The sequence below is a fragment of the Eptatretus burgeri genome, chromosome 1 (assembly GCF_056783735.1).
Source record: "Eptatretus burgeri isolate ZD-2024b chromosome 1, Ebu_testis_v1, whole genome shotgun sequence".
Classification (NCBI taxonomy): domain Eukaryota; kingdom Metazoa; phylum Chordata; class Myxini; order Myxiniformes; family Myxinidae; genus Eptatretus; species Eptatretus burgeri.
Window position 1 is genome coordinate 57,449,026 of NC_140961.1, and position 25,437 is coordinate 57,474,462.

At 41.4% G+C, this 25,437-nt stretch overlaps 1 long non-coding RNA gene across 2 annotated transcripts in view; it reads left to right on the plus strand.

The window, feature by feature from the left end:
- The window catches only part of LOC147034548 (uncharacterized), a 62,135-nt gene that overhangs the window by 27,069 nt on the left and 9,629 nt on the right, over positions 1–25,437 (plus strand). For both annotated transcript variants that reach the window (XR_015060146.1, XR_015060138.1), the window contains exon 2: positions 19,816–19,909. This is a non-coding gene — a long non-coding RNA (uncharacterized LOC147034548). The remainder of the gene's footprint in view (positions 1–19,815; positions 19,910–25,437) is intronic.

The window sequence follows — 25,437 nt, forward strand, 5'->3', positions numbered from 1 at the left end:
ACCGTCGATGGTCAGTGAAGACATTCCTCAATGTTGAGAATGAGTTTTTACACATGGCAGTGGACGCACCAAATGTTAGTCCAAGTCTCATAGCAGTCACTACACTTGGCATGGCTTCCAGCGTTTTGTGGTATGTTGAGAGGAGTTTTTGTGTTGTCCATCTCTCGTTTGGCTGCTTTTCTGTCTGTGAGCGAATAAACTGCTTTGCAACCACACACTCTGTTTCACTGATGGTTGACTTTGTTAATGTCATGATGTGCTGGAGCAAGTGGGGATCCAAAATCGTGCCATTTTCAGGATTCAAGGCAGCGAGTGAACGGGCGAGTTGTGTGTTGCGCTCACTGAAGCGCTGAGCGATCTCGCCAAGCACAGTGTCAATTGCGCTGTAAAAAACCCTCTGCAGTTCCGTCTTGTCATTGTCGTTGTTTTGTCCTGTAGTCTCCAAAACTACAAACTGTTCCAAGTTCTTATGCATTGTGCGTCTCCGTTTTGGTGGTGCAGGTGTAGAAGTGTGAGCATCATTGGCCTTGTTCCACAGATCAGTGAACTCATCCTCAGAGCGGAGTTTCTTCACGCACTCTGTAGCACTTGCCACCAGTTCCAACCCTGTTAGCAAGTCCATGTCCTCTGCCTGCAAGAGTCTGTTAGGGCCATCTAACAACATCAGCAGTTTTTGTACAAAGATAGCAATGAACATGAAGGCAGGCCCAGAGACTTCCCGCAAAAGCCCAATAGCCTGCATCCTCATCTCTGCACCGTAGGCGCGCTCTGCATCAATCTCGACAGTAAGGATGTGATATCCTTAAAAGATCCTATGATCACAGACACGGTGGCTAAATGTCCCGTCCACCTTTGATCAAGAAGTCGTTTTAACCGCTCACCTTTATACTGTGCAGCAACAGTGGGCTTTCTGAAGAATTTGTTCAGGCAACAACAAACCTCGAGGAAATCAGTGACAGCTTTCTCTGCTGCCAGTGCATGGATAACTACCAGATGGAGTTGGTGATTTAAGCAGTGCACATAGGGGATTTCTCTTTCCAATATCTCTTGCAACAACTTTTGCACCCCACCGTGCTTCCCAGCCATTACCGAAGCCCCGTCGTACACCTGACTTAATATTTTTGACGTGTCAAGTCCTGTTTTTGTCAGCTCTGCAATTATTAGGTCTGTCAATGTTTTTGCATCTCCAGCGTCGGCTGTAGCTATTGTGAGCAGACGCTGTGTTGCTTCATTTGATGCCGATACAAAGCGAATGATGATTGATATGTTCTTACATTCAGTGGGGTCCCTCGTCCCATCCACCTTGATGGTAAACCACGATGTGCCTACTTCTTCCACGATGGCATCCGTCACAACATTACTCAATGTGCAGATCAGTTCATTCTGCATTTCCAGACTAGCATAGCTTGCGTTTCATAGGATATGCTTTATTATTTTGGCTAGCTCGGTGTCTTTTTTGAGTGTGTAGTTTAAAAGCGAGAGTAAGAGCCCACTGTGCCCGTCTGACATATCTTCAAAATTATCAAGGCTCCCTCTAAAAGGTATCTGATTTTCGGCGAGAAATCCCACAACATCTATAAGAGCAGACACATAGTGCCGGTTTCTATTTAGCTGGTCAGAATTGAGGAGTGTGGAAATCTCCTTACCACAATCGATGCGCCTCTCATTCTCCTTCCACCTCAAAACACAAGTTAAATGCTCCTTTGAAGTTGCGTGTTTGTGAAACCCCCTGCCTTTCTCAACGGCATGTTTCCAATTCCGGTAGCCTCGCACTGTGAAAGTAGAGTCCACTGGGCCACGTGCGGTGTTAAACTTCCTACATGGATAGCAGAATGCTGCATCTGTCTGCACACTGTATTCCAGCCATTCATTAGTCTGGTACCACGAGGACACAAACGAGCGACTCTTGTTCTGCAGCAGATGGCCAGGGTACCGCTGTAGAACAACTTGATTCGGTCTCTCACTTCCAAGATTATCGGGAAGCGGCTTATCGGGACAGTCACACCCGATCCCGAGGCTGCCGCCGAGCGTGGCAACTCGGCTGCCTGCGCTGGGGCTACATCTGCAGGGCTGACGTTGCTGGCTTGGCCAGGTTGGCCAGCTTCTGTCGGTATTTCATCGACATGATTGTCTTTTCCTCCTCCTCCTCCAACTCCTCCCACAACATGTTTTTCATCATCTTCTTTATTTTCGTCGGTTGAATTTTTTCCTTTTCTGAGCCATTTTCGTATATCCATCATCCACGTCTTTTTCTCCTGATGCGAGCTCGCGCTCTGTGATTCGTCCCTCGTGACTCGCGTCACTAATCTTGCGACTCGCGGGATTTGACGGTTGACGGTTTTATTTATTAAATGATCCATGCATCAAAAACAGGTAAGCACGATTCAAATGTAAGCACGATTGCAAACGCACATATTTTTAATTTTTATTATAAAATTACTTTTGTAAGATGGAGGGTTGATGGGTTGTGAAGGTCACGTGGTTCACGTGCACTTCATCTTTAATAATGTAAATTTATGTCTTTTCCTTAATCATATTATCATATTATGACTGTATTACATTTATAACTAACTTACAACCAATCAGGTAACCTGCTCAATAGGGTCTCCATATCGAATACGCTGATTGGCTATTCCTTAAAACTAAATGATCCACGATATATATATATATATATATATATATATATATATATATATATATATATATATATATATATATATATATATATATATATATATATATATATATATATATATATATATATATATATATATAACCACCCACAACATCGACATTCGACACGAGGTCTTGGCTGCTGGCGGTGGTGCTTGCGTTATTATCTTTTATCTTGTGGTCTTGGACTGTATTGTCTTGCCAATTGCTTTTGGAGATGCGCTGGCAAGCGCACACTTATCTCTTGACTGTTATTCAAAGAAGTATATTATTAAAGAACAGTTTATCTAAGAAGGCCTCATTATTCACCACACTGAACATCTGGAATAAGGGTTTTAGTTCACACAGGTGAACTCTTAAACAGCAGGTTCACAGTGGGTGCTCATCCTTAAACACTAAGTTGTTCACAGGGTGCAACAGGGCATAAATGGGTGGCGTACAAGTGGGGGGGCACCAGATGTGCCATGGGGGGGCATTGCACCCAAATGCCCCCCCCCCCGAGCGACGGGCCTGCAGAGGAGTCTGATACTTTTATTTTGCTAAACTTTGGACATTGGCCCAAATCCTGGTGTTCTGGCTATTCATATAGCCAGACATGTGGAACCATGCCTCACTCGTAAGGAAGGTGCAGTCTCTAAAACCTGATCCCCTTTTTCTGCTTTGTAATTTTCTAGCCATCGGCAGAAGTTTACCCACTTTTCTGTCTCCCAATGCACTTTATAGGGAACAAACTTCATTTCATTCCATACAGCTCCATATGTCGAGGATAATGAGACACCTACTTGTTGTGACAAGAGTCTTAGCGATTTTTCTGCTTCTTTGCAAACTGTTGTCAATATCTTGCATTACCACATCTGTCGCAACCTTCAGCCAACAACTTCCAGACTCGTCTGCAAGACTATCAGTTTCCCAAAACTTTTCAATCAACTCTTTCACACAATTTTGATGAGGCAATTGTCCTTCACCAAATTTCTCCTGAAACAAATCCTACACTTCAATAGTATACTTTCCATCTTGGCAAAAATCATGCTGCAGCAAAAACGTACTTTTTCCAAAGTTAGGACCATTCTTTATGAGTTGTCTTATGAACAACCCATTGACTAACAGAAGTTCACTTGAGTTGTCTCTCAGCTGGTGGGTATCTCACTTGAGCGAGTCAATGACAAATGCAAGTAAGCAAACGTACATTTTAATTTTAAGAAGAACAAACACTTGAAACACAAGTATTTCATTCAGTGCACTGTTACTTTTGAAACACCCCCTGTATGATGCTTCCCTTCAGGTTGTGTGTTAAAAGCATTTATTATCTTGCCAAAACGAAGTTTTTGCAAGATATGTTAGTCAGCTTGTATGTTTTTTTTGTTTGTTTGTTTTTTTATCTGTAATCACGTATCGATCACTCTGCAGAGCACAGTTATCATTGGAAATTTTTGTAACTTCGCATATGAGAGTCCTATAGAGGTCCCTTTCAGCGCATAAAATTTTCAAGGTCAAGGTCACTTTGTCGCAAATCAGGGGAATCGACGAAACCCTTATTTTTTTAGTAATTTTGATCGGATCGTCTTCAAACTTCATGGGAATATAGTTCATGGTCTGGCGCTCAGCTGATTAATTTTTGGTGGCGATCGGCCTTGACCTTCATGGTTAGCGCTGGAGGTCGAAAGTTTTTGAACCCAAGGTCAAATTTTCAAATCTTAGATACCATATCGAGTAATACCTCATATGAAAGCGCTTTATAAGTGCTTCCCAGATCTGTCAAAAGTTTGACGCAATGGATTTTATGGATGCTATGGATGCAAAAAAAACGGATTTTTCATGAAAATTTTATTTCCTCAGTTCTCATCAAAATCTCTTGATATTTCATGTACAACAGTCCTGGAGAGATACCATTAACCATACGAAAATATAAAGGTCAAAGGTCAAGGTCACAAAAAGGTCAAGCATAAAGGTCGACGAAACCCTCATTTTTTGAGTAACTTGAATCGAATGATCTCCAAACTTGGTGGGCATGTAGGATGTGGAATGGCGCTCAGCTGATTAATTTTTGGTGGTGATAGGCCTTGACCTTCAAAGTCATCTTGAAGGTTATTCATTTTTTACCCTAAGGTCAAATTGTCAAGTTTCAGTTACCATATCGTGTTGTACCTCAAATGAAAGCCCTTGATGAGTTATTTCCAGACATATAATGATTTTGACGATGTGACGTCATTTGATGATGTTATGATGAAAAACTGCATTTTTCATGTATTTTGCATTGATTTAGTTCACATCAGAAAATCTTGTTTAGGTCACTCTGTATAGCAAAGTTCTCATTGGAAACTCTTGTGGGTTCATATATAGTTGTCTTTTTGGAATACTTTTCAGTGCACTTAATGGTCAAAGTCAAGGTAAGGTCAAATGTCAAGATCACTTTGAAGTCAATTATGGAGTTCGATGAAACCCTTCTTTTTGAGTAATTTTCATCGAATCATCTCCAAACTTTGTGGGAATGTAGTAAATGGCTTAGTGCTCAGTTTATTAGTGTTTGTTTGTGATCGACCTTGACCTTCAGGGTTAGCGCCTGAGGTCAAACATATTTGACCCCGAAGTCAAATTTTCAAGTTTTAGGAACCATATCCTGTAGTACGTCAAATTGAAGTCCTCTCAAATTGAGAGTTTTCTAGATATGTCAAGCTTTAGCCATTATGACGTCATTGGGTAACGTTATGAGGCAAACACGTATTGTTCATGGTCACTCAGTAAAACGATTATCATCTGAATCTCTCGTAGGCAGATATTCCTCAAGGAGTCGCTCCGAGTGGATAGCAGTTCTGTTCACCTCAGTGTGACCTTAAATAAGTCACTCATGTTCACATTTTGGCAAGATACTGGTCACCCTGGGGGTGACATTGGTTCATTTATTTATTGTTTTTCCTTGGTTTTAATGTTTGCTTGTTTTCATCTATTGCCTCTGTCACCAAATGTGGATGTAGGTTATGTCTTCACCCCTGTATGTCTGTCTGTGTTTGTTTGTTTGTCTGTGAGCAGAATACCTCAAAAAGTTGTAGACGGATTTGGACGAAACTTGGTGGACAGGATGGGTGTTTGACAAGGAAGAATTGATTCACTTTTGGTGAAGATCCGATTCTGAGAATTTTTAAAGTGATTCTTCACCATGAAAGATGCAACCATAAACGATAAGCACCATATCACAAAAAGTTGTGTATGAGTTATGACAAAACTCGGTGGATAAGTTGGTAAGGTGACAAGAACAAGCTGATTAGGTTTTGGTTCATGTCTGGGTCCAGATCAATCAGCAAGATATAAAACAAAAACTCTTCAACCTGGCAGAGGTATACACTCTACTAAGAGCTATTCTGGGTAATTTTGCTTTCCTTTTTACTGTCTGCCATTGATTAAATAAAACACCAATCTGTAACAGTATTTCGGCAGTTAATAGGCCCTGCCTTTCAAATATTGGAAAATATAAAGCAAAATCTTCAGTACTATTATATGCACACAAAAGGTAATGATTTACCTACTTTTTTTTAGGAAATGAATGGCAGAAAACTATGCAAATATTGAATTAACTTCTCTTTGTGAAAAGATATTTTTTAAACTATATGCATGTCTATTTTAGTTGTTTTCATAAAAATACAAAATCTTGAGAAATAAGACAAGTGCCATTTCCCTTGTGGTTGTTTTCTTCACAACGTAGTATATTTTGTCATCGTGATGTAATAAATAGTACATTTTGGTTCGTATATCAGAGAACTTGCTTCGTTGTGTAGAATGTACTTGTTAATTATTGATTTGAAAATCACACTTGTATCTCCTATTGTGTTTGCCCTAAATCCAATAATGGTTTATGCAGAACGTCCTCCAGGAGTCGCAGGTATTTTAGGAGAAAATAATATTTTTTTAATGTGGATTTGCCAAAATATTATGTGACAAACCTAATCACTGATAGTAAGTACAAAATTGTTTCACATTCTCTTTCCATTATCTACAGTTTCTTCTTGATCCAAGAAGAACCAATATGTTATATCCCATTGCAATTAGAGAAAACAAATTACTGTCTGGGTGTACCTGCTGATGTGCAGCCAAGGTTTAATTGTGCTGTGTGCAGTCAGATGGTTTATCAATTGGGCGAAGATTGCAGCGTAGGCGGGCAGTTTCTTAAATACTCAGCAGTACATCAACGGTGACATGTGACTTCAAAGTAATGGACATTAGCAACATGTTATTGTGACCCTGAAACTTCACTGGCAGAACCAATTTAATCATCATTCTGAGTGGAATGAAAAACGCACAACTTGCAGAACCTTTTATAGAAAGTAAGAATTGCTTGGTTTTATTATTTAAAAAAAAAATTGAAAATTTTAACTTTAAAAAAAACCTTCAAATAAATTGCTTGGTGCTTGGGCATTTGGGATCTAGTTTTCAAAGAAGAAAAATGAAAAAAAGACAAAGAACAGCCAACCAAGAATTACACAAAGTACCTCACCGATTTTTCAACTGAAAGAATAGAGCAAGCAATGGCAGGTGCCGTTTCATCGATGACTCATGGATTTCCTCAGGCCAGGCTGCTCATTTTTTGTTGGAAAATCAGCATTGTGTATAGTGCAATTTTTGGCTTGGCTGTTGATTTTTTTTTTTGTTTGTTTGTTTCTTTTCTTCTTTGAATAATGAAGATGAACGAAACTCGATAATGTTTGTCAAAATAAAGCAAATATTTTTCGTTTTTGACTTTTCGAAGTGTACATATTTAAATCATATGACTATGAGGTCCGTCAAAAAAGTAACGGGACTGAGCCTGCTGTGTGCTCCACTTACACAACTTGAATAAACGGGTTGTGTCACAGTCTTTCACAACATTCCAGCAATATATATGATTGGTGATGGTTGACTGCACTCAATGTGTGACTTTTTTTTACAGGTTGTGCTTTACACGTTGTCTAGTCCAAGTCGTCATCACGCTATGAGTCGTGAGCAGAGAACCAATCTGAAGTTTCTTGCCAAGCTTGGCAAAGCACCTTCCAAATCCTTCGCAATGCTTCAGGAAGTCTATGGGGGAAGAAACGATGTCATGTACACATGCATTTGAATGGCACAAGAGGTTCAAAGAGGGATGGGAGGAGGTTGAAGACTATCCACGGTCTGGAAGACCTTCAACGAGCAGAATCGTGCACAACATCGAGCATGTTTTCCATCAACAAGGACAGTCTGGAGCATCATCACTGAAAATCTCGAATTGTGCAAGGTGAGTGCAAAGATGGTCCCCAAGCTGTTGTCCGAGGACCAGAAACAGCCAAGTGTCACTGTCTGTCAAGACATTATCGAGCACCTCGAGGGCGATCCAGGCTTGCTCGAGAGAGTAATTACTGGCAATGAATCATCGATATTCGAATACTATCCCGAGACCAAACAGCCGAGTCATCACTGGAAAAGTCCGGCATCAACAAGACCAAAGAAAGCAAGGATGTTGAAGGCGAAGGTCAAGGTGATGCTCATCACGTTTTTTTGACATCAAGGGCATTGTCCACTTCGAGTTTCTACCACAGGGTCAAACAGTGAATCAATACGTGTACAAGGAGATCCTCCGGCGCCTCATGAAATCGGTCTGGGACAAGAGGAGTGATCTGTGGGAGAACCACGCCTGGGTGCTCCACCATGACAACGCCCCTGTTCCCAGTGCCCTGAGCATCCGACAGTTTCTGGTGGAGAGTAACGTGCCAACTCTGTAGCAACCCCCGTATTCGCCAGACTTGGCCACTTGTGCTTTTTTCTATTCCCCAAGCTCAAGGGGGTGATCAAGGTGACCCGATTTCCTGATGTGGAGGCCATAAAAAGGGCCATGACGACGGAGCCCCGGAGGATTCCAGAAGAAGCCTTCCGGGGGTGCATCGAAGCATGGAAGAAGAGGATGGACAAGTGTGTGAGACTAGAGGGATACTATTTTGAAGGGGACAAGCTGTAATTTCAATATATTTTTTGGAATAAAATTTCTGTGAAGTCCGTCCCGCTACTTTTTAGATGGACCTCGTATTATGTCATACTAAATCGCCTCAAATTTTGGTTGGTTACTTTTTTTTTTAAAGAACGAGGCTCATGGAAGGGGAAGGTTAAATTGACAGAGGGGTAGCAGGAAACATCCGAGCACAACTGGCAAGAAGATAAACAAACAGGAAAGGAGAAGAGATAGGAGGAGGAAACACTGATGTCAGTAAGTAATAATGTTGAGTTAGGAATATCACAGAGTAATAAAGATCATGGGTCAGGATGGGGGATGACATGAATTGGCAGTGCACTACTCAAAGCTCTGGAAGGAAGAGTGAGAATTGAACAACCTCTAGAGCAGGGGTTCCCAAACCCAGGGTCGTGACCCAAACTTGAACCCCCCGCCCCCCACACTAAAAACCTCATTTTTTGAGGGTGGGTTTCATGTCAAAAGCATTTTCTCTGACAATTTTTATCATAGGTACACTTGGTACCAGTATCATTTGGGTTGCGAGGCAAATGTGATTTCAAATTTTGGGTCATGGACAAAAAAGTTTGGGAACCACTGCTCTAGAGTCTTGAAGGTGGTTTTATACACCGGTGAAGTGAGGATTAAAATAGATGAGGCTGGATTTTGCAAGTTTAATCAGGAGGAGGTAACTAAGATTGAGGTTGGGGTGGTGCTGAGGTGTCGTCCACCAGACGGCGGTCTCCTTGGATTAACCAGAGGCGGTCGCTTCGGGTGGGTACCTGTAATGTCCTATTCCAAAGAGGATGATCACCTGTCTCTGTTATCATCGAAGCTCAAGCATTTGGATATCGGTATTGCAGCACACTCTCAGGTTCAGAGACCAGATTGCATCGCGATCATGGCGGGTGGTTACACCTACTATTGGTCTGGTCACTCTCATGGTTACCATGCCCAAGGAGTTTCTGTAGCTGTATCCAATAAGCTGACATCAATGATAATTGAGGTAACACAGGTTAATGGGCGTATTATGAGACTAAGGATTCATCACTGCTTGGGTGTCATTTCCCTGGTCTCTATATATGCTCCAACTGAGCGAAGTGGTCTCATCGTGAAGGACGCATTATATGCCGCACTCGACTCTGTGGTTGATCAGTGCCCCAGGTGATATAATCATCTAGTCTTGGGGGATTTCATTGCATCAACTGGAATGGATAGGGATGGTTATGAGACATGTGTTGGTCCCCATGGGTCTGGAACTGTGAACCAGAATAGCACTAAGTTCCTTGACTTTGCAAGAATTAATGGACTTGGGGTGCCTGGTTCATGGTTTCAGTACCCACAGGCTCATTGCTGGACTTTGTATTTAAACGATGATGGTGTGGCAAAGGAGATTGACCATGTGCTCATTGATGGTCGCTGGATTTGGGGGGTCTGGGTGGTTTAGGGGATCCTGAAGAGTTGTGCAGTGCCTTCAACACCACAATCTTTGATGTTGATGGTGAATGTCTTGGAACTCACCATGGGGCAAAGAAGAATTTTGTCTCTCAAGGGACACTGGATAGCATTGACCAGAGTCGCAGGGCCAGGCTGAATGACAGAGCTGAGCTGTTCAGGGAGCTGAGGCGTAAGATTGTGCGTGCACTAAGGGTGGACAAGGAGGCCTACGTGCGAGGAATCGGAGAGGGGCTAGAGCATCACCTGTGGTCAAGTGATTCTCATCCTGCTTACAGGAAAATTCACGCATTGCATTCCTCCAAGCCCATCCCTCGGTGTACTGCATTTAGAGCGGAGGGTGGTGGACTCTTGACGGAGGAGTCCGAAGTGAAGGCCCACTGTGCCTATAACTTTAATTGGCTATACCAGGCTGATCCACCAGCTGCTGAGTTGGATTTCAGGTGTGTTACTATCCCTATTGCTCCAATCAACTGTGATACACCTTCATTTGTGGAATCACTGGCTGCGGTGAACCGGTCGAAATGGGGTAAAGCTACTGGGATCTGTGGCATCTATGCTGAACTTCTCAAGGCTGGTGGAAATGTTGCGCTCGTGTCGTTGCATGTCGTTTTGTGCTCTGCCTGGAACACAGGCATCATCCAAACAGACTGGAAGAGGGGCCTTGTTGTCCCTCTCTGGAAAGGGAAGGGTGATCGCCAGGACTGCAATAACTACCGAGGGGTGACGCTGCTCTCAGTGCCGGGCAATGTCTTTGCTCAGATAATTCTTGACAGGGTTCACCATCCACCATCTGCATGAGAACCAGCACCCAGAGTAGTCAGGCTTTACACCAAGGAGGTCAACACTTGACCGTATCCTTGTCCTTACAGTCCTCACTGAATGCAGATGAGAGTTTTGGCAGGGGGTGCTTGCAGCCTATATTGATCTCTATAAAGCATTTGATTCAGTGAACCGGGATACCCTCTGGAGGATTCTTGGTCTTCGTCGGGTACCACCAAAACTGATCAATATGATGTCTGAACTATACTTTGGTACTGAGAGTGCTGTCAGATGTGGTGATACCATCTCTGACATTTCCTGGTCTTCGTCGGGTACCACCAAAACTGATCAATATGATGTCTGAACTATACTTTGGTACTGAGAGTGCTATCAGATGTGGTGATACCATCTCTGACATTTCCAGGTGTTACTGGAGTTCCACAGGGGTGTATACTGGCCCCCACACTTTTCAGTGCTTGTATGGAGTAGATTCTGAGGAAGTCGGAGAGATCAAGCTGCGGTGCATCGTTTGGGAATTTCAAGATCTCTGACCTTGATTTCGCAGATGATGCAGTCATCTTTGCAGAGACTGGATATCCTTTTGGGTGGGGGGGGGGGGGCCTCGGAGTGCTGATTGAGGAGTTGGAGCCCCTGTGATTGCAGGTTTCCCGGGTCAAAACAAAGATCCAGACTTTCAATGACATCTTTGATGCTGCTAACTTGTCTGTACTTATTTGTGATGAGGATATTGTGGTCATGCAGAGATTCACTGACCTTGGCAGTTATATTCATTTCTCTGCTGGCTGTGAGCCAGAATTCAATAAATGTCAGGGTCAGGCCTGGGGAGTCATGGATTCACTGGATCATAGGATGTGGCACTGTCGGTACCTGTGCAGGAGGACAAAAGTCTGAGTCTTCAGGTCCTTGGTGCTTCCAGTCTTGCTCTACGGATGTGAGACTTGGACTCTGACCAGCGATCTGAGATGGAGACTTAATTCCTTTTGTACCAGGTCTCTTCAGAACTCCTTGGCTATCACTTGTCACACATTGTGTCCAATGAGCAGCTGCTGAGAGAGACTCAAATGATACTTGTTACCTGCATAGTCTGTGAGTGTCAGCTGCAGCTGTATGGACATGTGGCTCATTTTCCTGATGCTGATCCTGCTCACCAGATTATCTCAGCGAGGGAGCCTCATGAGTGGAGGTGGCCAATGGCCTGACCATGTGCCTCCTGGTTGCAGCAGGTTGATCGGTGTCTCAAGGAGGTGGAGATGGGCCAGGCATTTGCCTGGGGGATGACCAGACAAAGGCCCCTGGAGTAGCAGCGGAAAGTGGATGCAGCGAAGTGCTGCTCCAGCACATGTTCCCATACCTGACCTGACATGACCCCCCTCCCCCACCCCTCTCGTGAGTTGCACAATTAAAATGTTTCACCACATCTGACACCTGCTGAATAACATGTTGGCATGATGCTTGCATAATTAAAATGCTTCACCACATTTACCCCCAGTTCCCAGCTGAGTAAATATGGTAAAACCTTCCATCTGACAACATCCCCAACAAACAATGGGCAGATTATTCACCCCTCCCACAGCTACCCACAATTCCAGCAGCATGTATGCAGCATGTCCTGGGTCTCAATCATTATTCTCATCCTGGTGTTTTGCCTCTCGTTCCGCTTGTTTGTTCATTGATCAAACATGGCTCCTAAGCGCAAGACCTGTGCCGGAGATGCGTCAACTGCCAAGAGGCAGAGGAAAGTGTTGAGCCTGAGTCACAAAGTGTATCTGCTGGACCAGCAGTTGAGAGGACAGAGTGTGACTTCTGTGGGCAGACACTATGGTATAAGCAAATCCACCATTTGCTACATATGGAAGAACGAGAAGGCGATCTAAGAAAGTGTTGCGGCATGCACTCCACCAAAGATGAAAGTGGTCACTCACGTCCAGGATGCTTTGACAACATGGAGCCTGAGCAGTTGGATGCTCTTTTCACCTCGTATGCCGAGGAGCTCACCGAGGAGGAGTTAGGAGCTATTACCAAGATTTCCGAGGAGGGGGAGAATGAGGAAAAGGAGGAGGTGGAGGAGGACATGGGCAGTGATTAGGAGGAAATGTTTTCGAGTTTCAAACTCATGGTCAAGTTCCTGGGTGAGATACTGCAGCACATGCGGTCAGTTACCAGAGGCTGTTAGGCGCCGATCCGGTCATGGAGTGTTACCTCAAGTTCACGAGGGGGTTGGATGACGTGATCTTCCCATACAAAGAGCTACATCAAAACCTGCAGCAATCTGCCATGCAGCTCTCAATCATGGAGTTCTTCCACCCTGGTCCGTCCACCTCAGGAGCACCAGCACCCTCGCCTGCCTCTCCTACATTTCTTTCAGTGCACGACTCATCTTCACACTCACCTGTGTGGTCTTCAGACAACTCCATTGTGTTTAATAAATTTAAATAATGATCATCATCATCATCATCATCATTAATTGAAAAGTTGTGTGTGTTTGTACAAATAAAAATTTGAAATGGTACCTGCTGCTGTTTGTTTTTTCTTACTTTTATGGTACTGTTGGTTCATCACTTTTAATAAACTGTTAATCACATTCCTTCAATAAGCATTGGAAAGGGTACCTGGTGTTGTCTTTTTTTTATTTTTTTGTAAGTATTTTTAATAAAACTGTCATGTGTATTCGCAGTCGAAAATATTTTAAACTTTTAAAAGTTTCCCCGATGAACCCGGAACTGCAATGAACCTATCGCCCTTTTCCCATTGAAACAATGAACGACATTTGTGACTTCGCCAATCACTGATTCACCATTCGTAGCATTTTTCATTAATCGAGAACCACCGGGATCATACAACCCCTTTTTCCATTGAAGCAACGCCCTGCTATTCACGGATTCGCAATTTGCAACATTTTCCAGGAATGTATCCCCTGTGAATAGTTGGGTCCAACAGTATTTTAACACTTTAGAACACAAATATCCTTGCTTGCACTTCCAGATACCTTCAGTTTTGCAGTACTTGGGCCACAAATGTCGGGGTTTTACTGTACTTGAGGACATTTTTTTTTTTACTCCGTCTCAACCAATCAAATTTGCCATATGCTCTGAGGGTGGAGGAACAGTGAGATTCAGATAAAAATAGGACTGCACGTGCTAAAGCTCACATGAATCAGAAGCAACAGTCACTCAACCCCCCCCTCCGCAGACCCCCCTAGACACCGATTCTTTTAATTCCGTTTACAAATATTTTGATGAGGTCGATACACCTTGGTACATCATGGTTGATGAAGGTTGTGGTCAAGTTTCATCAAAATCATGTGTGTATTTTCGTAGGAGAGAGTGCAGATTTTGATGCAGTCAACACATACATCTTCATGAGGCATCAGATATGAATCTTGTGGCCATGTTTCATCAAAATCATATGTATGGTTCAAACAATAATGACTGAAGTGTTTACGGACGTACTGACTGACTGACTGACTCACTCACTCACTCACTCACTCACTCACTCACCTACAGGCAGTGCTTCATCGCATAAGCCCACCAGACTAAAGTCTCTGTGAGCTAAAAATGGGTGGCGCATAGTCATGCAAGCACAGAGCTAACTTCGTCCAAAACATCTGTTTGGTTAAGTGTATCTTTTTCTCAAAGACAATTCCAAAATCTTTCGTTTCTCCCAAAAATGTTGACAGAAGATTCAGCTCTGGACTATTCTGTTTGACCCATCGGTTTCATATGGCTGCCATCGTGCCTGTGATTGAAAGTTCATGAACAAAGCTAATATAGAGTGTGCTCGGAAATGCAAAGTAAGAGTTTTAAAAACCCTTTCCAGGTCCTTTATACTCAAGACTGCATGCGGTAAGGTGTTCTATGAACTCTCCAGTTTGGGAATGTTTTCCGTTGTATTTATTTGTCAAAGAAGTTGAAAATCAGCTTCTGTTCAGTCAGCCTGATAAGTGGAACAATGTTATGGCCATTTCTTTTTTTCTGTTTTTGGGTGAAGTCATCAGTACTTCAAGTACTGTTCAAGCTCCTTAGGTCCCTTGTAAGGTTGTCTTGGATCTTTTATTTTGTGCATGCTTGAGTGGCTGGTGGTACATCGAAAGTGAAGCTAAATATTCTACTGATGGTGGCAGGAGGTCACTCATACATGTATTAAATAGTGCTGGAGCTAACTGGTCCTTAAGGCAGGCTATTAGTTTGTCAAGTAGGTCTAACTTACAATGCTTACAACGTGCACATATTATCGTGTGTTGACCAATATGGTGAAAGGAACTATACATTCTGAGGGCATCTAATGATATTTAACACCTTCAGAAGTAATCCTTCCCACCAAACTGTGTCATAGGCATCTGAGAGGTTGACAAATATGGCTCTGGTGATGTTTTTGTCCTGGTACCCACTTAAATATTGCTTGTAAGCACCGTAACTTTGTCACATGTGCTGCTGCCTGGTCAGGCCCTACTTATTCTGTTAGGATATTTCTCTAAAATTGGCAACATATTGTGAGCACCATCCTGATAAAAACTGTGCATGTGATCAGGCACATAAGAAAAATGGGCCTGAAGTGCTTTGGGTCTTAGCTTGCTTTGCTGGACTTGGGAATGGTGATACTATTTGCTTTTCACCCTTTCTTTTGTATTCTTCCAGAGAACAGCATTGTCAAAATTAGTTTGAGAAGCCACCTGCATCTGTTTTCACCAGGGTTTTTAAGGAATTTGGGAGAAATCCTATCCAATCCTGCAATTTTGTCTCAGCTTGTAGGTTTTAGCACTTTAGTGACCTCTTCTTCAATTAAGGGGGATGATCATGTTGATGTTGGTATGCATGCAAATGTAGATTGATGGAGATGTGCTTTGACCAACTATCTTGTTTGGCAGTCTGTTGGAGTCCTTCCACAAAGTAGCATTTGAGCTGTTATGGTGTTAGCTGATGCATTCAGAGTTTTGTTTCCTGGTGGTAGTGCAACTTTGAGGTGCCTCATAAAGAACCAGGCTTTGCAGGTTGAAGGCGAGCATCTGTTGACCCCATTGCTTCGATCCATCTTTGTCTTCCAGATGCATTTATTGAGTTGAAAAGAGATGTGCCACATTCTTCCTTTCCCATCTCGATGTATTCTTTGAGCAGGATCTCACTTTTTTCCATTGAGAATGCAGTATCGGATTTCCTAAACCAAGAAGGATCCAGAGCATGGGCTGCCTTCTTTAAGAGTGGAGTAAATTGTTTGAAGTTTCTTGGTGTGGTGGTATCCAGAAGAGGGTTCATGCACTCAGTTGCTGCTGCAAAGAATACCTAGTTGGCTTTCCTGAATTTGGAGCAGGGTAGCAGTATCAAGACTATTGTTGGATGTCATACCTGATGTGGATCACGACTTGCCGAAGTTGGCTGTGTTGGAAGTTGTCCAAGACAATTTGAGATGCTTTCATTGTTTCCCTCATTTAAGGCACAGGACACAAAATATCAAGGTATCCCACTTTGGTGTGGGTCCCACACCCATGTTCCACAAATGCACTTGGTGCAAATGTCCTGACCAACAAGAAGTGCCTGTTATGCATCCACACTGTTTAGGCCTTACCTGCACAGTTAACAAGTTTTCTGAATTGTAGCCAGGAAAGTAAAAATGCAACTTTTGTCTTAGAAGCAATCTGTATAAGAAAGAATAGAGCTGCCCATGCAGACATTGTTTTCAGGCTTCCTTTTCCTTCTTTAGTAATTTTCTGCGACGTTGGGTGTTCAACAAGTTGTTCAAAAGTTCAACAGTAATTCAAGATATGACAACATTCTTTTTTTTCTTCAACCTTAACGATGTCTGATGAGAGAGAAATCCTATTTTGTCAACCTTCATGTATCCAAATATTTGAAAAATCATAAAGTTGACTTGTCTTCGACCCAAATAAATATAACTTTTTGAACACACCTTGCAATTGTTATTCAACACACTGCACAATAACCTGATCATCTTTTTCAATATAAAATGGTTGTGATAGTTATATTATCATTTTCATTACTCACCCTCAGCAACAACTTGAAATCACTTCCAGTGCCAACTTCATATTTCTCCATTGTTTTCCTCGTTTGCTTTGTTCTGAAAGATTTTTTTTAAGGTGTAATTTAAAAAAAAAAGGAATTCCCAGTACTTTCCGAACTCATGGCAACAACTTCAACTCAACCTCAGACAATTAAGGTCTAAAATAAAGCTGCCAGAGTTTATGATCGTGATCTCTTATTTGCCAATGACGGCACTAATTGTTCATAATTTGGGGGACATTCAGAACATGACTGATTGTTTTCTTTATGCAGCACATTGGTTTGGATCAGTCATAAGAGGACAATGCCTATTGTTGGCTTTATGTTAAGGATGGTGGGCTTGGGATTTTTGGATCCTAAGCTCAAATCCGCCCTGGTTGTTGAATTAATACCAGGTGGGGTTGACTCTGCCTGTCATCCTTCCGAGGTCGGCAAAATGAGTGCCGGTTTGCTAATTCCATCTAATTCCAGTCATGTGGTCTGCATGTCAGATATAGGGATTACTAAAGCCCTCTTCTCCAGCCAACTGAAGAGCAGGTGAAGATTGGTTTGTGGCTGCTTGCATTGCCAAGGATAGTTATTACTTTTGCAGGTTGACTAAGAGTCTCTAGTAAGATCAATGGCATCAGTATGTAAACAAAAGAAGACACGTACCGTGCATCAAAGTTATTGCATACATCAAGGATTTTTTAATGGTAAATTTCAAGGCATGCAGTATCACACATAATCTCTCAGAGAAAACAGCCAAGGGGCATACAGTTTTCTGAAGAAAAAAAACCTTTCATAATGGGATTTTTTTAAGTTTGAAAGGCACAGCCTCAAAGGAAGACAGGGCACATCCGCAGATGCATTTGTTGCTCAAGCATTGGACTGTTTGTTCAATGAGGAGCACGTGTATAACCTCCACTGATGACATTCATTGACTCGACAAGTCATTCCACAAAATGTGAGCATTGTTTTTTGTTGCTGTTGTGTTTTCCATATGCAGTCTCCTGAGAAAGATCGTCCAGTGATTTGTGAATTCTTCAAACTCCCACATCAGTGCTGTTGGGACCATAAAAGTTCTGAGGGACATATACCAACATTTCTAATTTCCAAACAAATGAATTTCGCTGACTTCATTTAAATATTTTATTTCAATCGTGCCTGAGAGACCATGGGCTTTTTTTATGGATCTCGCTCAGGCATGAAGCCTTGTGGTCAAAGTTAATGTACTCAATTAAATGTTAATTTTGGTTTGTGTACTGGTGGTAAAGCTCATCTGGCAATCTGGGCCCTCCAAAACAGTTTTGTTTATTCTGTTATTGCCATTACACTCTTTGTTATAAAAAAAGACAAATGGCATAAAACAGCTTTATAAAAGGGAACTTATTGGTGTTGGTGACACCAACATACATCTAAATAATGGCCATGAGTGCGTGAGCAACCAGCGTGTATTCGGTTGGATCAAACCATGGTTCATATATTGAGTCTCCCTGTGCATACCTTCATGTGACCCTCTGCTTTGTTACCTCTGCCATCGAAGGTGGAAGGAGGTTATGTTTACACTCCTGTCTGTTTGTTTGTGTGCAGGATATCTCAAACAGTTGTGGACAGATTCGGACAAAACTTGGTGGACAGGTTGGGTATGTGACAAGGATGAATGGTTTCGATTTTGATGAAGATCCAGATACGATAATTTTTTTAGTTTTTAAAGTGATCCTTCACCATTGAAGATGGGCCCACAAACGGTATATAGCACGATATCTCAAAAGTACATTGGGCCCGATATGTTCTACTATATCAGGCATTGCGTGGCAGAGGTATGTGCTCTACCGAGTGCCCTTCGAGTTATGCATGTGCTGTTTGATATCGAACATGATCTTTGAGGAAATAGACGATTTTGTCATCGATTCACCAAAGCACTGTAATAAGCCTACATACTTCAGAATTATGTATACCAGTATATCTGCCTTTCAATAAGAGAAGACAAATTAATAATGTTCATATTATTGAAAGATAAATTTATGAGATAAGAAAAACAAACATTTATCCATAGTTTGGAAAGGTTAAAAACTTACTTTAATTTTTTTTTCAATGTAAAACGAGCATTACACATCTCGTGCACAAAATACAAAATGGTGGAGTCCTGCAGGCTACTGTCACTTGCAGGGGTAATGTTACTCTGTCACCTACAGAGCTGCAATCAATCGACAAGTTTCAGCTTGAGGCTCAACTTTCAATGTTACTTACTGGTAGGGATTGAGATGATGAGAGGCACAACTTATGTGTTGTAGAGGAGAGAATTTAAGGTTTTTCAAGTCCTGAGTATTAGTGTAGCTCCTCTCCTGGGACCAGAGACAGAATGCTATTTACACTCTACATGCAGAAATGCAGAAAAGACTGCAATCCTTGATTAAATATTCAATGGAAAGGAAAGCTGCAAATGAGTACACATGCTCCTGCAAGGATTTTGGAGTATCAGCAAGTTTATTGCTTTCTCAAAAGAAAATAACAAACACCGGATTTTATAATTCCGACAGACTGTGAAATGGGAGAAGCAAAATGAAATGAGTAGCACTTCACATCATTCCTTATGACATTGAAATACTCGCTGTTGCCTTTGTCTCCAGCTAATTTTATTCAATGAGCTGATATTCTTTCATTTATACATTTTTACATGAACTAGAGTGAAATTCTGCTGAGAAATGTAATTATGAGCTCAGGGTTAAAGCATTTGGAGTGTGGGAGGTTGACTTGTAATATATGCAATTTTATAGAATATTGCGCATGAGATTTGCTTCGATGTGTGGACACTTTCCATGAGTTTAACATTGAGATTCAATGGGAGAAGGAAACTTGCAATCATTCCTGTGTTTTTGCATGAATTATTCAAACTAGTTCATTAAGCTATGCATTACATGGTCATATCCTCTTTTGTCTCTCTGTGTATTTTGCTGAGCACAGTGTGAAGGAAGAAATTGAAAATAATAATGACTTGGACGACCATCCATTGTTTTGGTGTTGCTGCCAACTATTTCCATGAGGAAAACCTCCACAGGTAACATCGGGATTTTTTTAACTCTTATGTAAATGAAAATTTAGAAGCATGAATGGAGCCAGATCTGCTAAAATTTTTCTGTGGGAGAATAATGTGCACGCAGCTACAGCCATGAGGCAAAGAAGCAGTGACCTGATATTATATGCAGTCACAATTTACTCCCTGCAGTCATAGTGTGTGCTTATACCCTGGCAACAAGCTGGAAAATTTTAAAAACAAGGACAGATAAAGAACTACCCTTTAAGCCAGGATTGATTCATGCTGGAAAACCTTATTTGACAGAGAAAATATGCTGTTGAACTTGAGAGTCATGCTGAGGAAGGTAGATTGGAGAAATAAAGGCAAAAGGAAGCACATGGCAAAAGTATCCCATCCAGGGAGATCGATGTGACCATCCGAAGCTCCATGTGTGATGGTGGTTGTATTGCAGCTTAGCTGCCGGGGTAGCTATCATTTCTTGAAGCGTGACTGTGTCGCTGATGCAGTGCCCCTCTACCAGTACACACACTGGACCTGGTACTCATTTCGCCGACCTCGGAAGGATGACAGGCTGAGTCAACCCCCTGGTGTATTAATTCAGCAGCACAGCAGGGCTTGAACTCAAGACCCTAGGACCCCAAGCCACCACCCTAACCACTGAGCCAACACCAGGCTATGCTCCCTGTGTGAGTAAGCAGTGATGAAATGAAATCTGAGCATGACTGAGTCCCATGAGCAGCATTCCTGCCGAGTTGTTGCTGCAGTGACAGCAATTCCATATCGCAAAAGGATACACAAAGAACTTTGGCACAGGAGGAGGCCATTCGGGTACTCATGCCTGCACTGCACTACCCATCCACATACAAGGTACCCATGCACACAAGCCAATATCCCAATACCCCTCTATCGTCAATGCATCCAAGTACCAATCTAAATCCCATTTAAACTTATCCACCCCCTCTGCTGCCACCACCTTTCTGCGGATCCCCATTCCATGCATAAACCACTCTCCAACTGAACAATCCCTACCTCACTGTGCTAACTCTCATCTTATTTACCCTCAAGCTATGGCCGCTGGCCACTCACGCTGTCCGCTCTGCTGAAAAACTCTACTTCACCTATCTTGTCCACATCCTTCATTGTTTTCAACGTCTCCATCAGATCCCCTCGCAATCATCTCATTTCTAATGTATAAAGTTCTGTCTCCTTCAAACGTACCTCATAGCTTCGTCTCGCGAGCCTTGTAATTATTTGGGTAGCTTCATGCTGTACCTTCTTTGTCCTTCCTCAGATGTGGTGACAAAAACTGTACACCTCTTCCAGATGAGCCCTCACTAAATTCCTATGCAGTGTGAACACTACCTTCTTTGATTTATAATTTATCCCCTGACAAATACAACTGGAATTCTTGTTAGCTTTATCGATAGCTTCCTGGCATTGTCCTGTCTACTTATGCCAACCCCCAGATCCTTCTCCTGTGTGACACGCTCCCAGACTTCCTCTTACATCATGCAATCTCTCTTTTCATTATTCCTACCCATCCCAGCACCTTACATTTCTTTATCCTACGCTGCATCGGCCAATCTTTTGACCAATCCATTAAAGTATCTGGACTTTCCTGAATCTGATCAACCCCCCTCTCTGCTATCTACCTTGCCTCCAAGCTTTGTATCATCTGCAAATTTCGAAAGCTGACTCTTAACCCCATCATTGATGTAAGTTATGAATAATAATAATGGTCCCAATACTGATCCTCGAGGTACCTCACTACTTACTTCTTCCCAGCCACTTATCTTCCCACTGACAGCCACTCTTTGTTTCCTATCACTAAAAGCCAGTTTCCAAGCCAGTTAGCTACCTGACCAGCCACTCCACAAGCCCTCACCTTTGGCAAACAACCATCTATGGAGTACCTTATCAAGTGTCTTCTGAAAGTATCCTTTGCTATTCACTCTGATCTGCTGCACTCGTCCTTGTAGTCCAGAAGTAACATATTCATATGCATGCAGTATTTTGATGGAAACTATGATTCCTCCAGTTGGACATAATTATAAGAGATTCAAATATAACACTGGAGATCAATATTTTTTTTCAAATGCAACATCAAGTAGAACACCAAATCAGCTTCAGCTGGTAAAGACCCACTTGAAAATGGCCATTATTTTGTGCAATGAAAGGGTGTCACATGAATTGACAAATGAATATTGAAGAATGCTGTTGAGAGTCATGTGCCCATTGCTGTTCACATGGCAGACAACAAGGAACTTCCCCAAGTGCTCAGTCCCGTGCAAGAGATAAATTGAAGTGAAGTCCTCCCTTTTTATTCAATGTCAGTGCCTCGACTCTTTCTAAAATGAATTCCTTCATTCCACACTTGAACCACTTGTTTCCCCTGTCCAATCTCACCACATCTTTGATGCGAGAGTGCATACCTAGTCGACTGTAGAGGGAAATATAACGTAGAGTCTGGAATATTTTCTGTGGAGCTCTGCCTATAATGTTGACCCACCCCAAATTTTGGGTCCTGTTTTGTCTCTCCAATCTGATAATACTTGCAATGCTGATATAGTTGAGTAAGGCGAGGAGAGATTGGCTTGTTTCAATTTCAATTTACATTGGAACAAAAACTCAATCTCCTTCTTCTTCTTCTAAACTTATAATAATGGTGAGTCTCATTCAATACTGTTTCTCATATTGTTTGTTTTTTCACTAGTGTTTCTCATATACACTAGCTAGATTCAATTGTTTGTTTTTTCAGCATTTCCATTGTATTCATATTGCCCTATCAAACAGTATTTCTGATGATGCACCACCTTTTAAAGCATCACAAAGCAGGTGCAGGTCATTCTATTTGCAACACAGGTGAGAAAAGAATACTAACAATAAAGCAGCTGATATTCAAAAATTTATTGGCACAATTTTTAAAGGCTGAAAGTCAATTTTTATTTGTTTTATCCAGAAGCGACGGGTTTTATATTCTAGTGATTTCGAATTGAGGCTTTATTCCTCACCTCTACACAATAAAGTATAAAACATCATAATCTGCAGAAATTACAACTGCAATATTTTTTGTGACAAATGTGGCAATCAGATGTGGATATAGGGCTTGGTGCAAGATGAAAAGCTGATTGAAATAATTGTGTGTGGAGGAGGTTGTGGTTTTGGAAGTTGTCTGTGGGGCAGCTTTTCTCTCCACTGTTTTTATGTGCAATTTATGCAGTTACACACTGTCATTAAGAGTGCATTTTGAAGTGACCTACAAACTCACTATATCGGACTTACTGTTTTGTTTTGTTTGAATCGTCATCTTTACAACCAGAGACGATTTTTTAATCATATTCGGATTTTAGGCAGTGAAAATCTTGGCTCGTTTGCCTTTGGATTTCCTTTCTAGGAAAGTAACAATCCCACTGAAAGTGTCTCGACATTGACACATGACTTTTAAAATGTCTCTGAAGCTTAATCATTCCCAGCTGATGTTCTGACTTTATTTGTGATTTGCTTATGAACGTATATTTTGTTTCTGTGGATTTTTTTTTTTTTGCTGCTGCATTTATTAGCCCCCCTCTCCACCACCATCCCCCCCTCCTCCACCACCATCCCTCCCCTCCTCCCCTTTCCAAATGCAGTGGGAGATGGGGTTTTGCTATTGCATCTATGCACGTGTCTGTCTGTCTATCCAGGCCATAACTTTTTTACCAATTGAGATTTTGTCATCAAATCTGAAACAAAAATTTATGATGAGAATATAGAGAACACATATTAGTAAAATATACAATTTTTTTAAAACTGACATTTTCATCAAGTTGAGTACGAGTACAGAGCGGACGTGGTTATGTTTTGTATTTTGAGATGCTATGTATTTTTATTATTATTATTATTATTATCATTATTATTATTCCCACGCTTTTGAAGAAAAGCGGGAATATTGTGATTGTCTCCGCCATCCGTCCATCCGTACGTCCGTCTGTCTTACCCTGTAACTCCTCCTACACCGTTTGAAATAGGAACTTGAAACTTTGGGACGTAGTAGATATATGTATGGGGAAGTGCGCAACACTTTCAGATTTTTGATATGACCTCTAGGGACCGGCCCAGAGGGGTTGGGGTCATGGGGGCCGATTAAAAAAAAATGTCGTAGCTTTTAAAAAAAATGTATTTACCATTGTACATGGTAAATTATTTTATAAAGAACTTACCTATGTGGCCCGCATGAGTGACAAACAGTCACAGGTTTTACTGTATTTATCTAATTGATTATGAATAATTATAATTAATATTATACACAGTTTATTCCTCTGATTAAATTGATGCACAATTCAATATTGCTGGACAGTGTGAAATTAATGTTTCATGAAATGTTGACATGCTTGCAATGACTTCTGATTTAGTAAACATAGTAAGTCTTTGGTCATAAAGCACATCAAATAGAAAAGAAGTCAATCCATTTTGCAAGATAAAATTTCACCTCGCGTTAATGGGACAAAGCAGTGCGCGCGGGAATATGCGATGGTGTGCCACCGCCAACGTAGTTCTAGTTATTATTATTATTATTATTATTATTATTATTATTATTATTATTATTATTCCGAGAAACAACCACTTCCTTCAGGAGCAGTCTGAGGTGGCGGGGAGGGGGGAGGATAAAGAGGGTGGGAGAGGGATAGTTGGGAGTTGGGTCAAATATATATTGTGTCATGACTAATGATCCCCCCTCCCCCTTCCCACTCCATGTCTGCAGCAAAAGTCATTAAACCACTTGCACTGTGGCAAATATATGTATATACATATATATATATATATATATATATATATATATATATATATATATATATATATATGTATGTATATATATATATATATATATATATATATATATATATATATATATATATATATGTATTGGGTAGTCGATCTAGTCGAAAAAAAATTTTTTGGGAGATTTTTCTACCCTTATTATCAGTATTTCTGTCGATATGTTTGTTGGGTAGTCGATGTAGTCGAAAATTTTTTTTTTTGAGATTTTTCTACCCTTATTATCAGTATTTCCCTCGATATGTTGGGTGGTCGATCTCTACAAGTCGAAAAAAAAAATGTAATTTTTTTTTTTTGAGATTTGTTCTACTCTTATTATCAGTATTTAAAATGGCGATTTCAGTTAATACAATGGCGATTTCGATGAAACTTGGTTGGTAGGTTCATACCATGACCGAGTTGTGTGCAAATGAGAACCGTTGCTATGGACACCACTGTTGCCTAACAACGGGACTTTGAAATTTTAGAAAAATCATTAAAAAAAATTATTTTTTCAAAAATCGGGCCACGAGCAACTGTGGGCAGTACATTCAGCCATATTGTCAAAATTTTCCAGCCGGATCCTATGAAAACTGTCGGAGAAGATAGACTTTGAATGAACCCTGGTCGAAAACAATAAAAAAACGAAGTTCGTTACGTCTCAGAGACTTTGATTCAGAAATACATGAAACTGGTATGGTAGGTTCATGGTATGTCCTAGTTATGTGTGAGAAAGAACCGTTGCTATGGTCCCC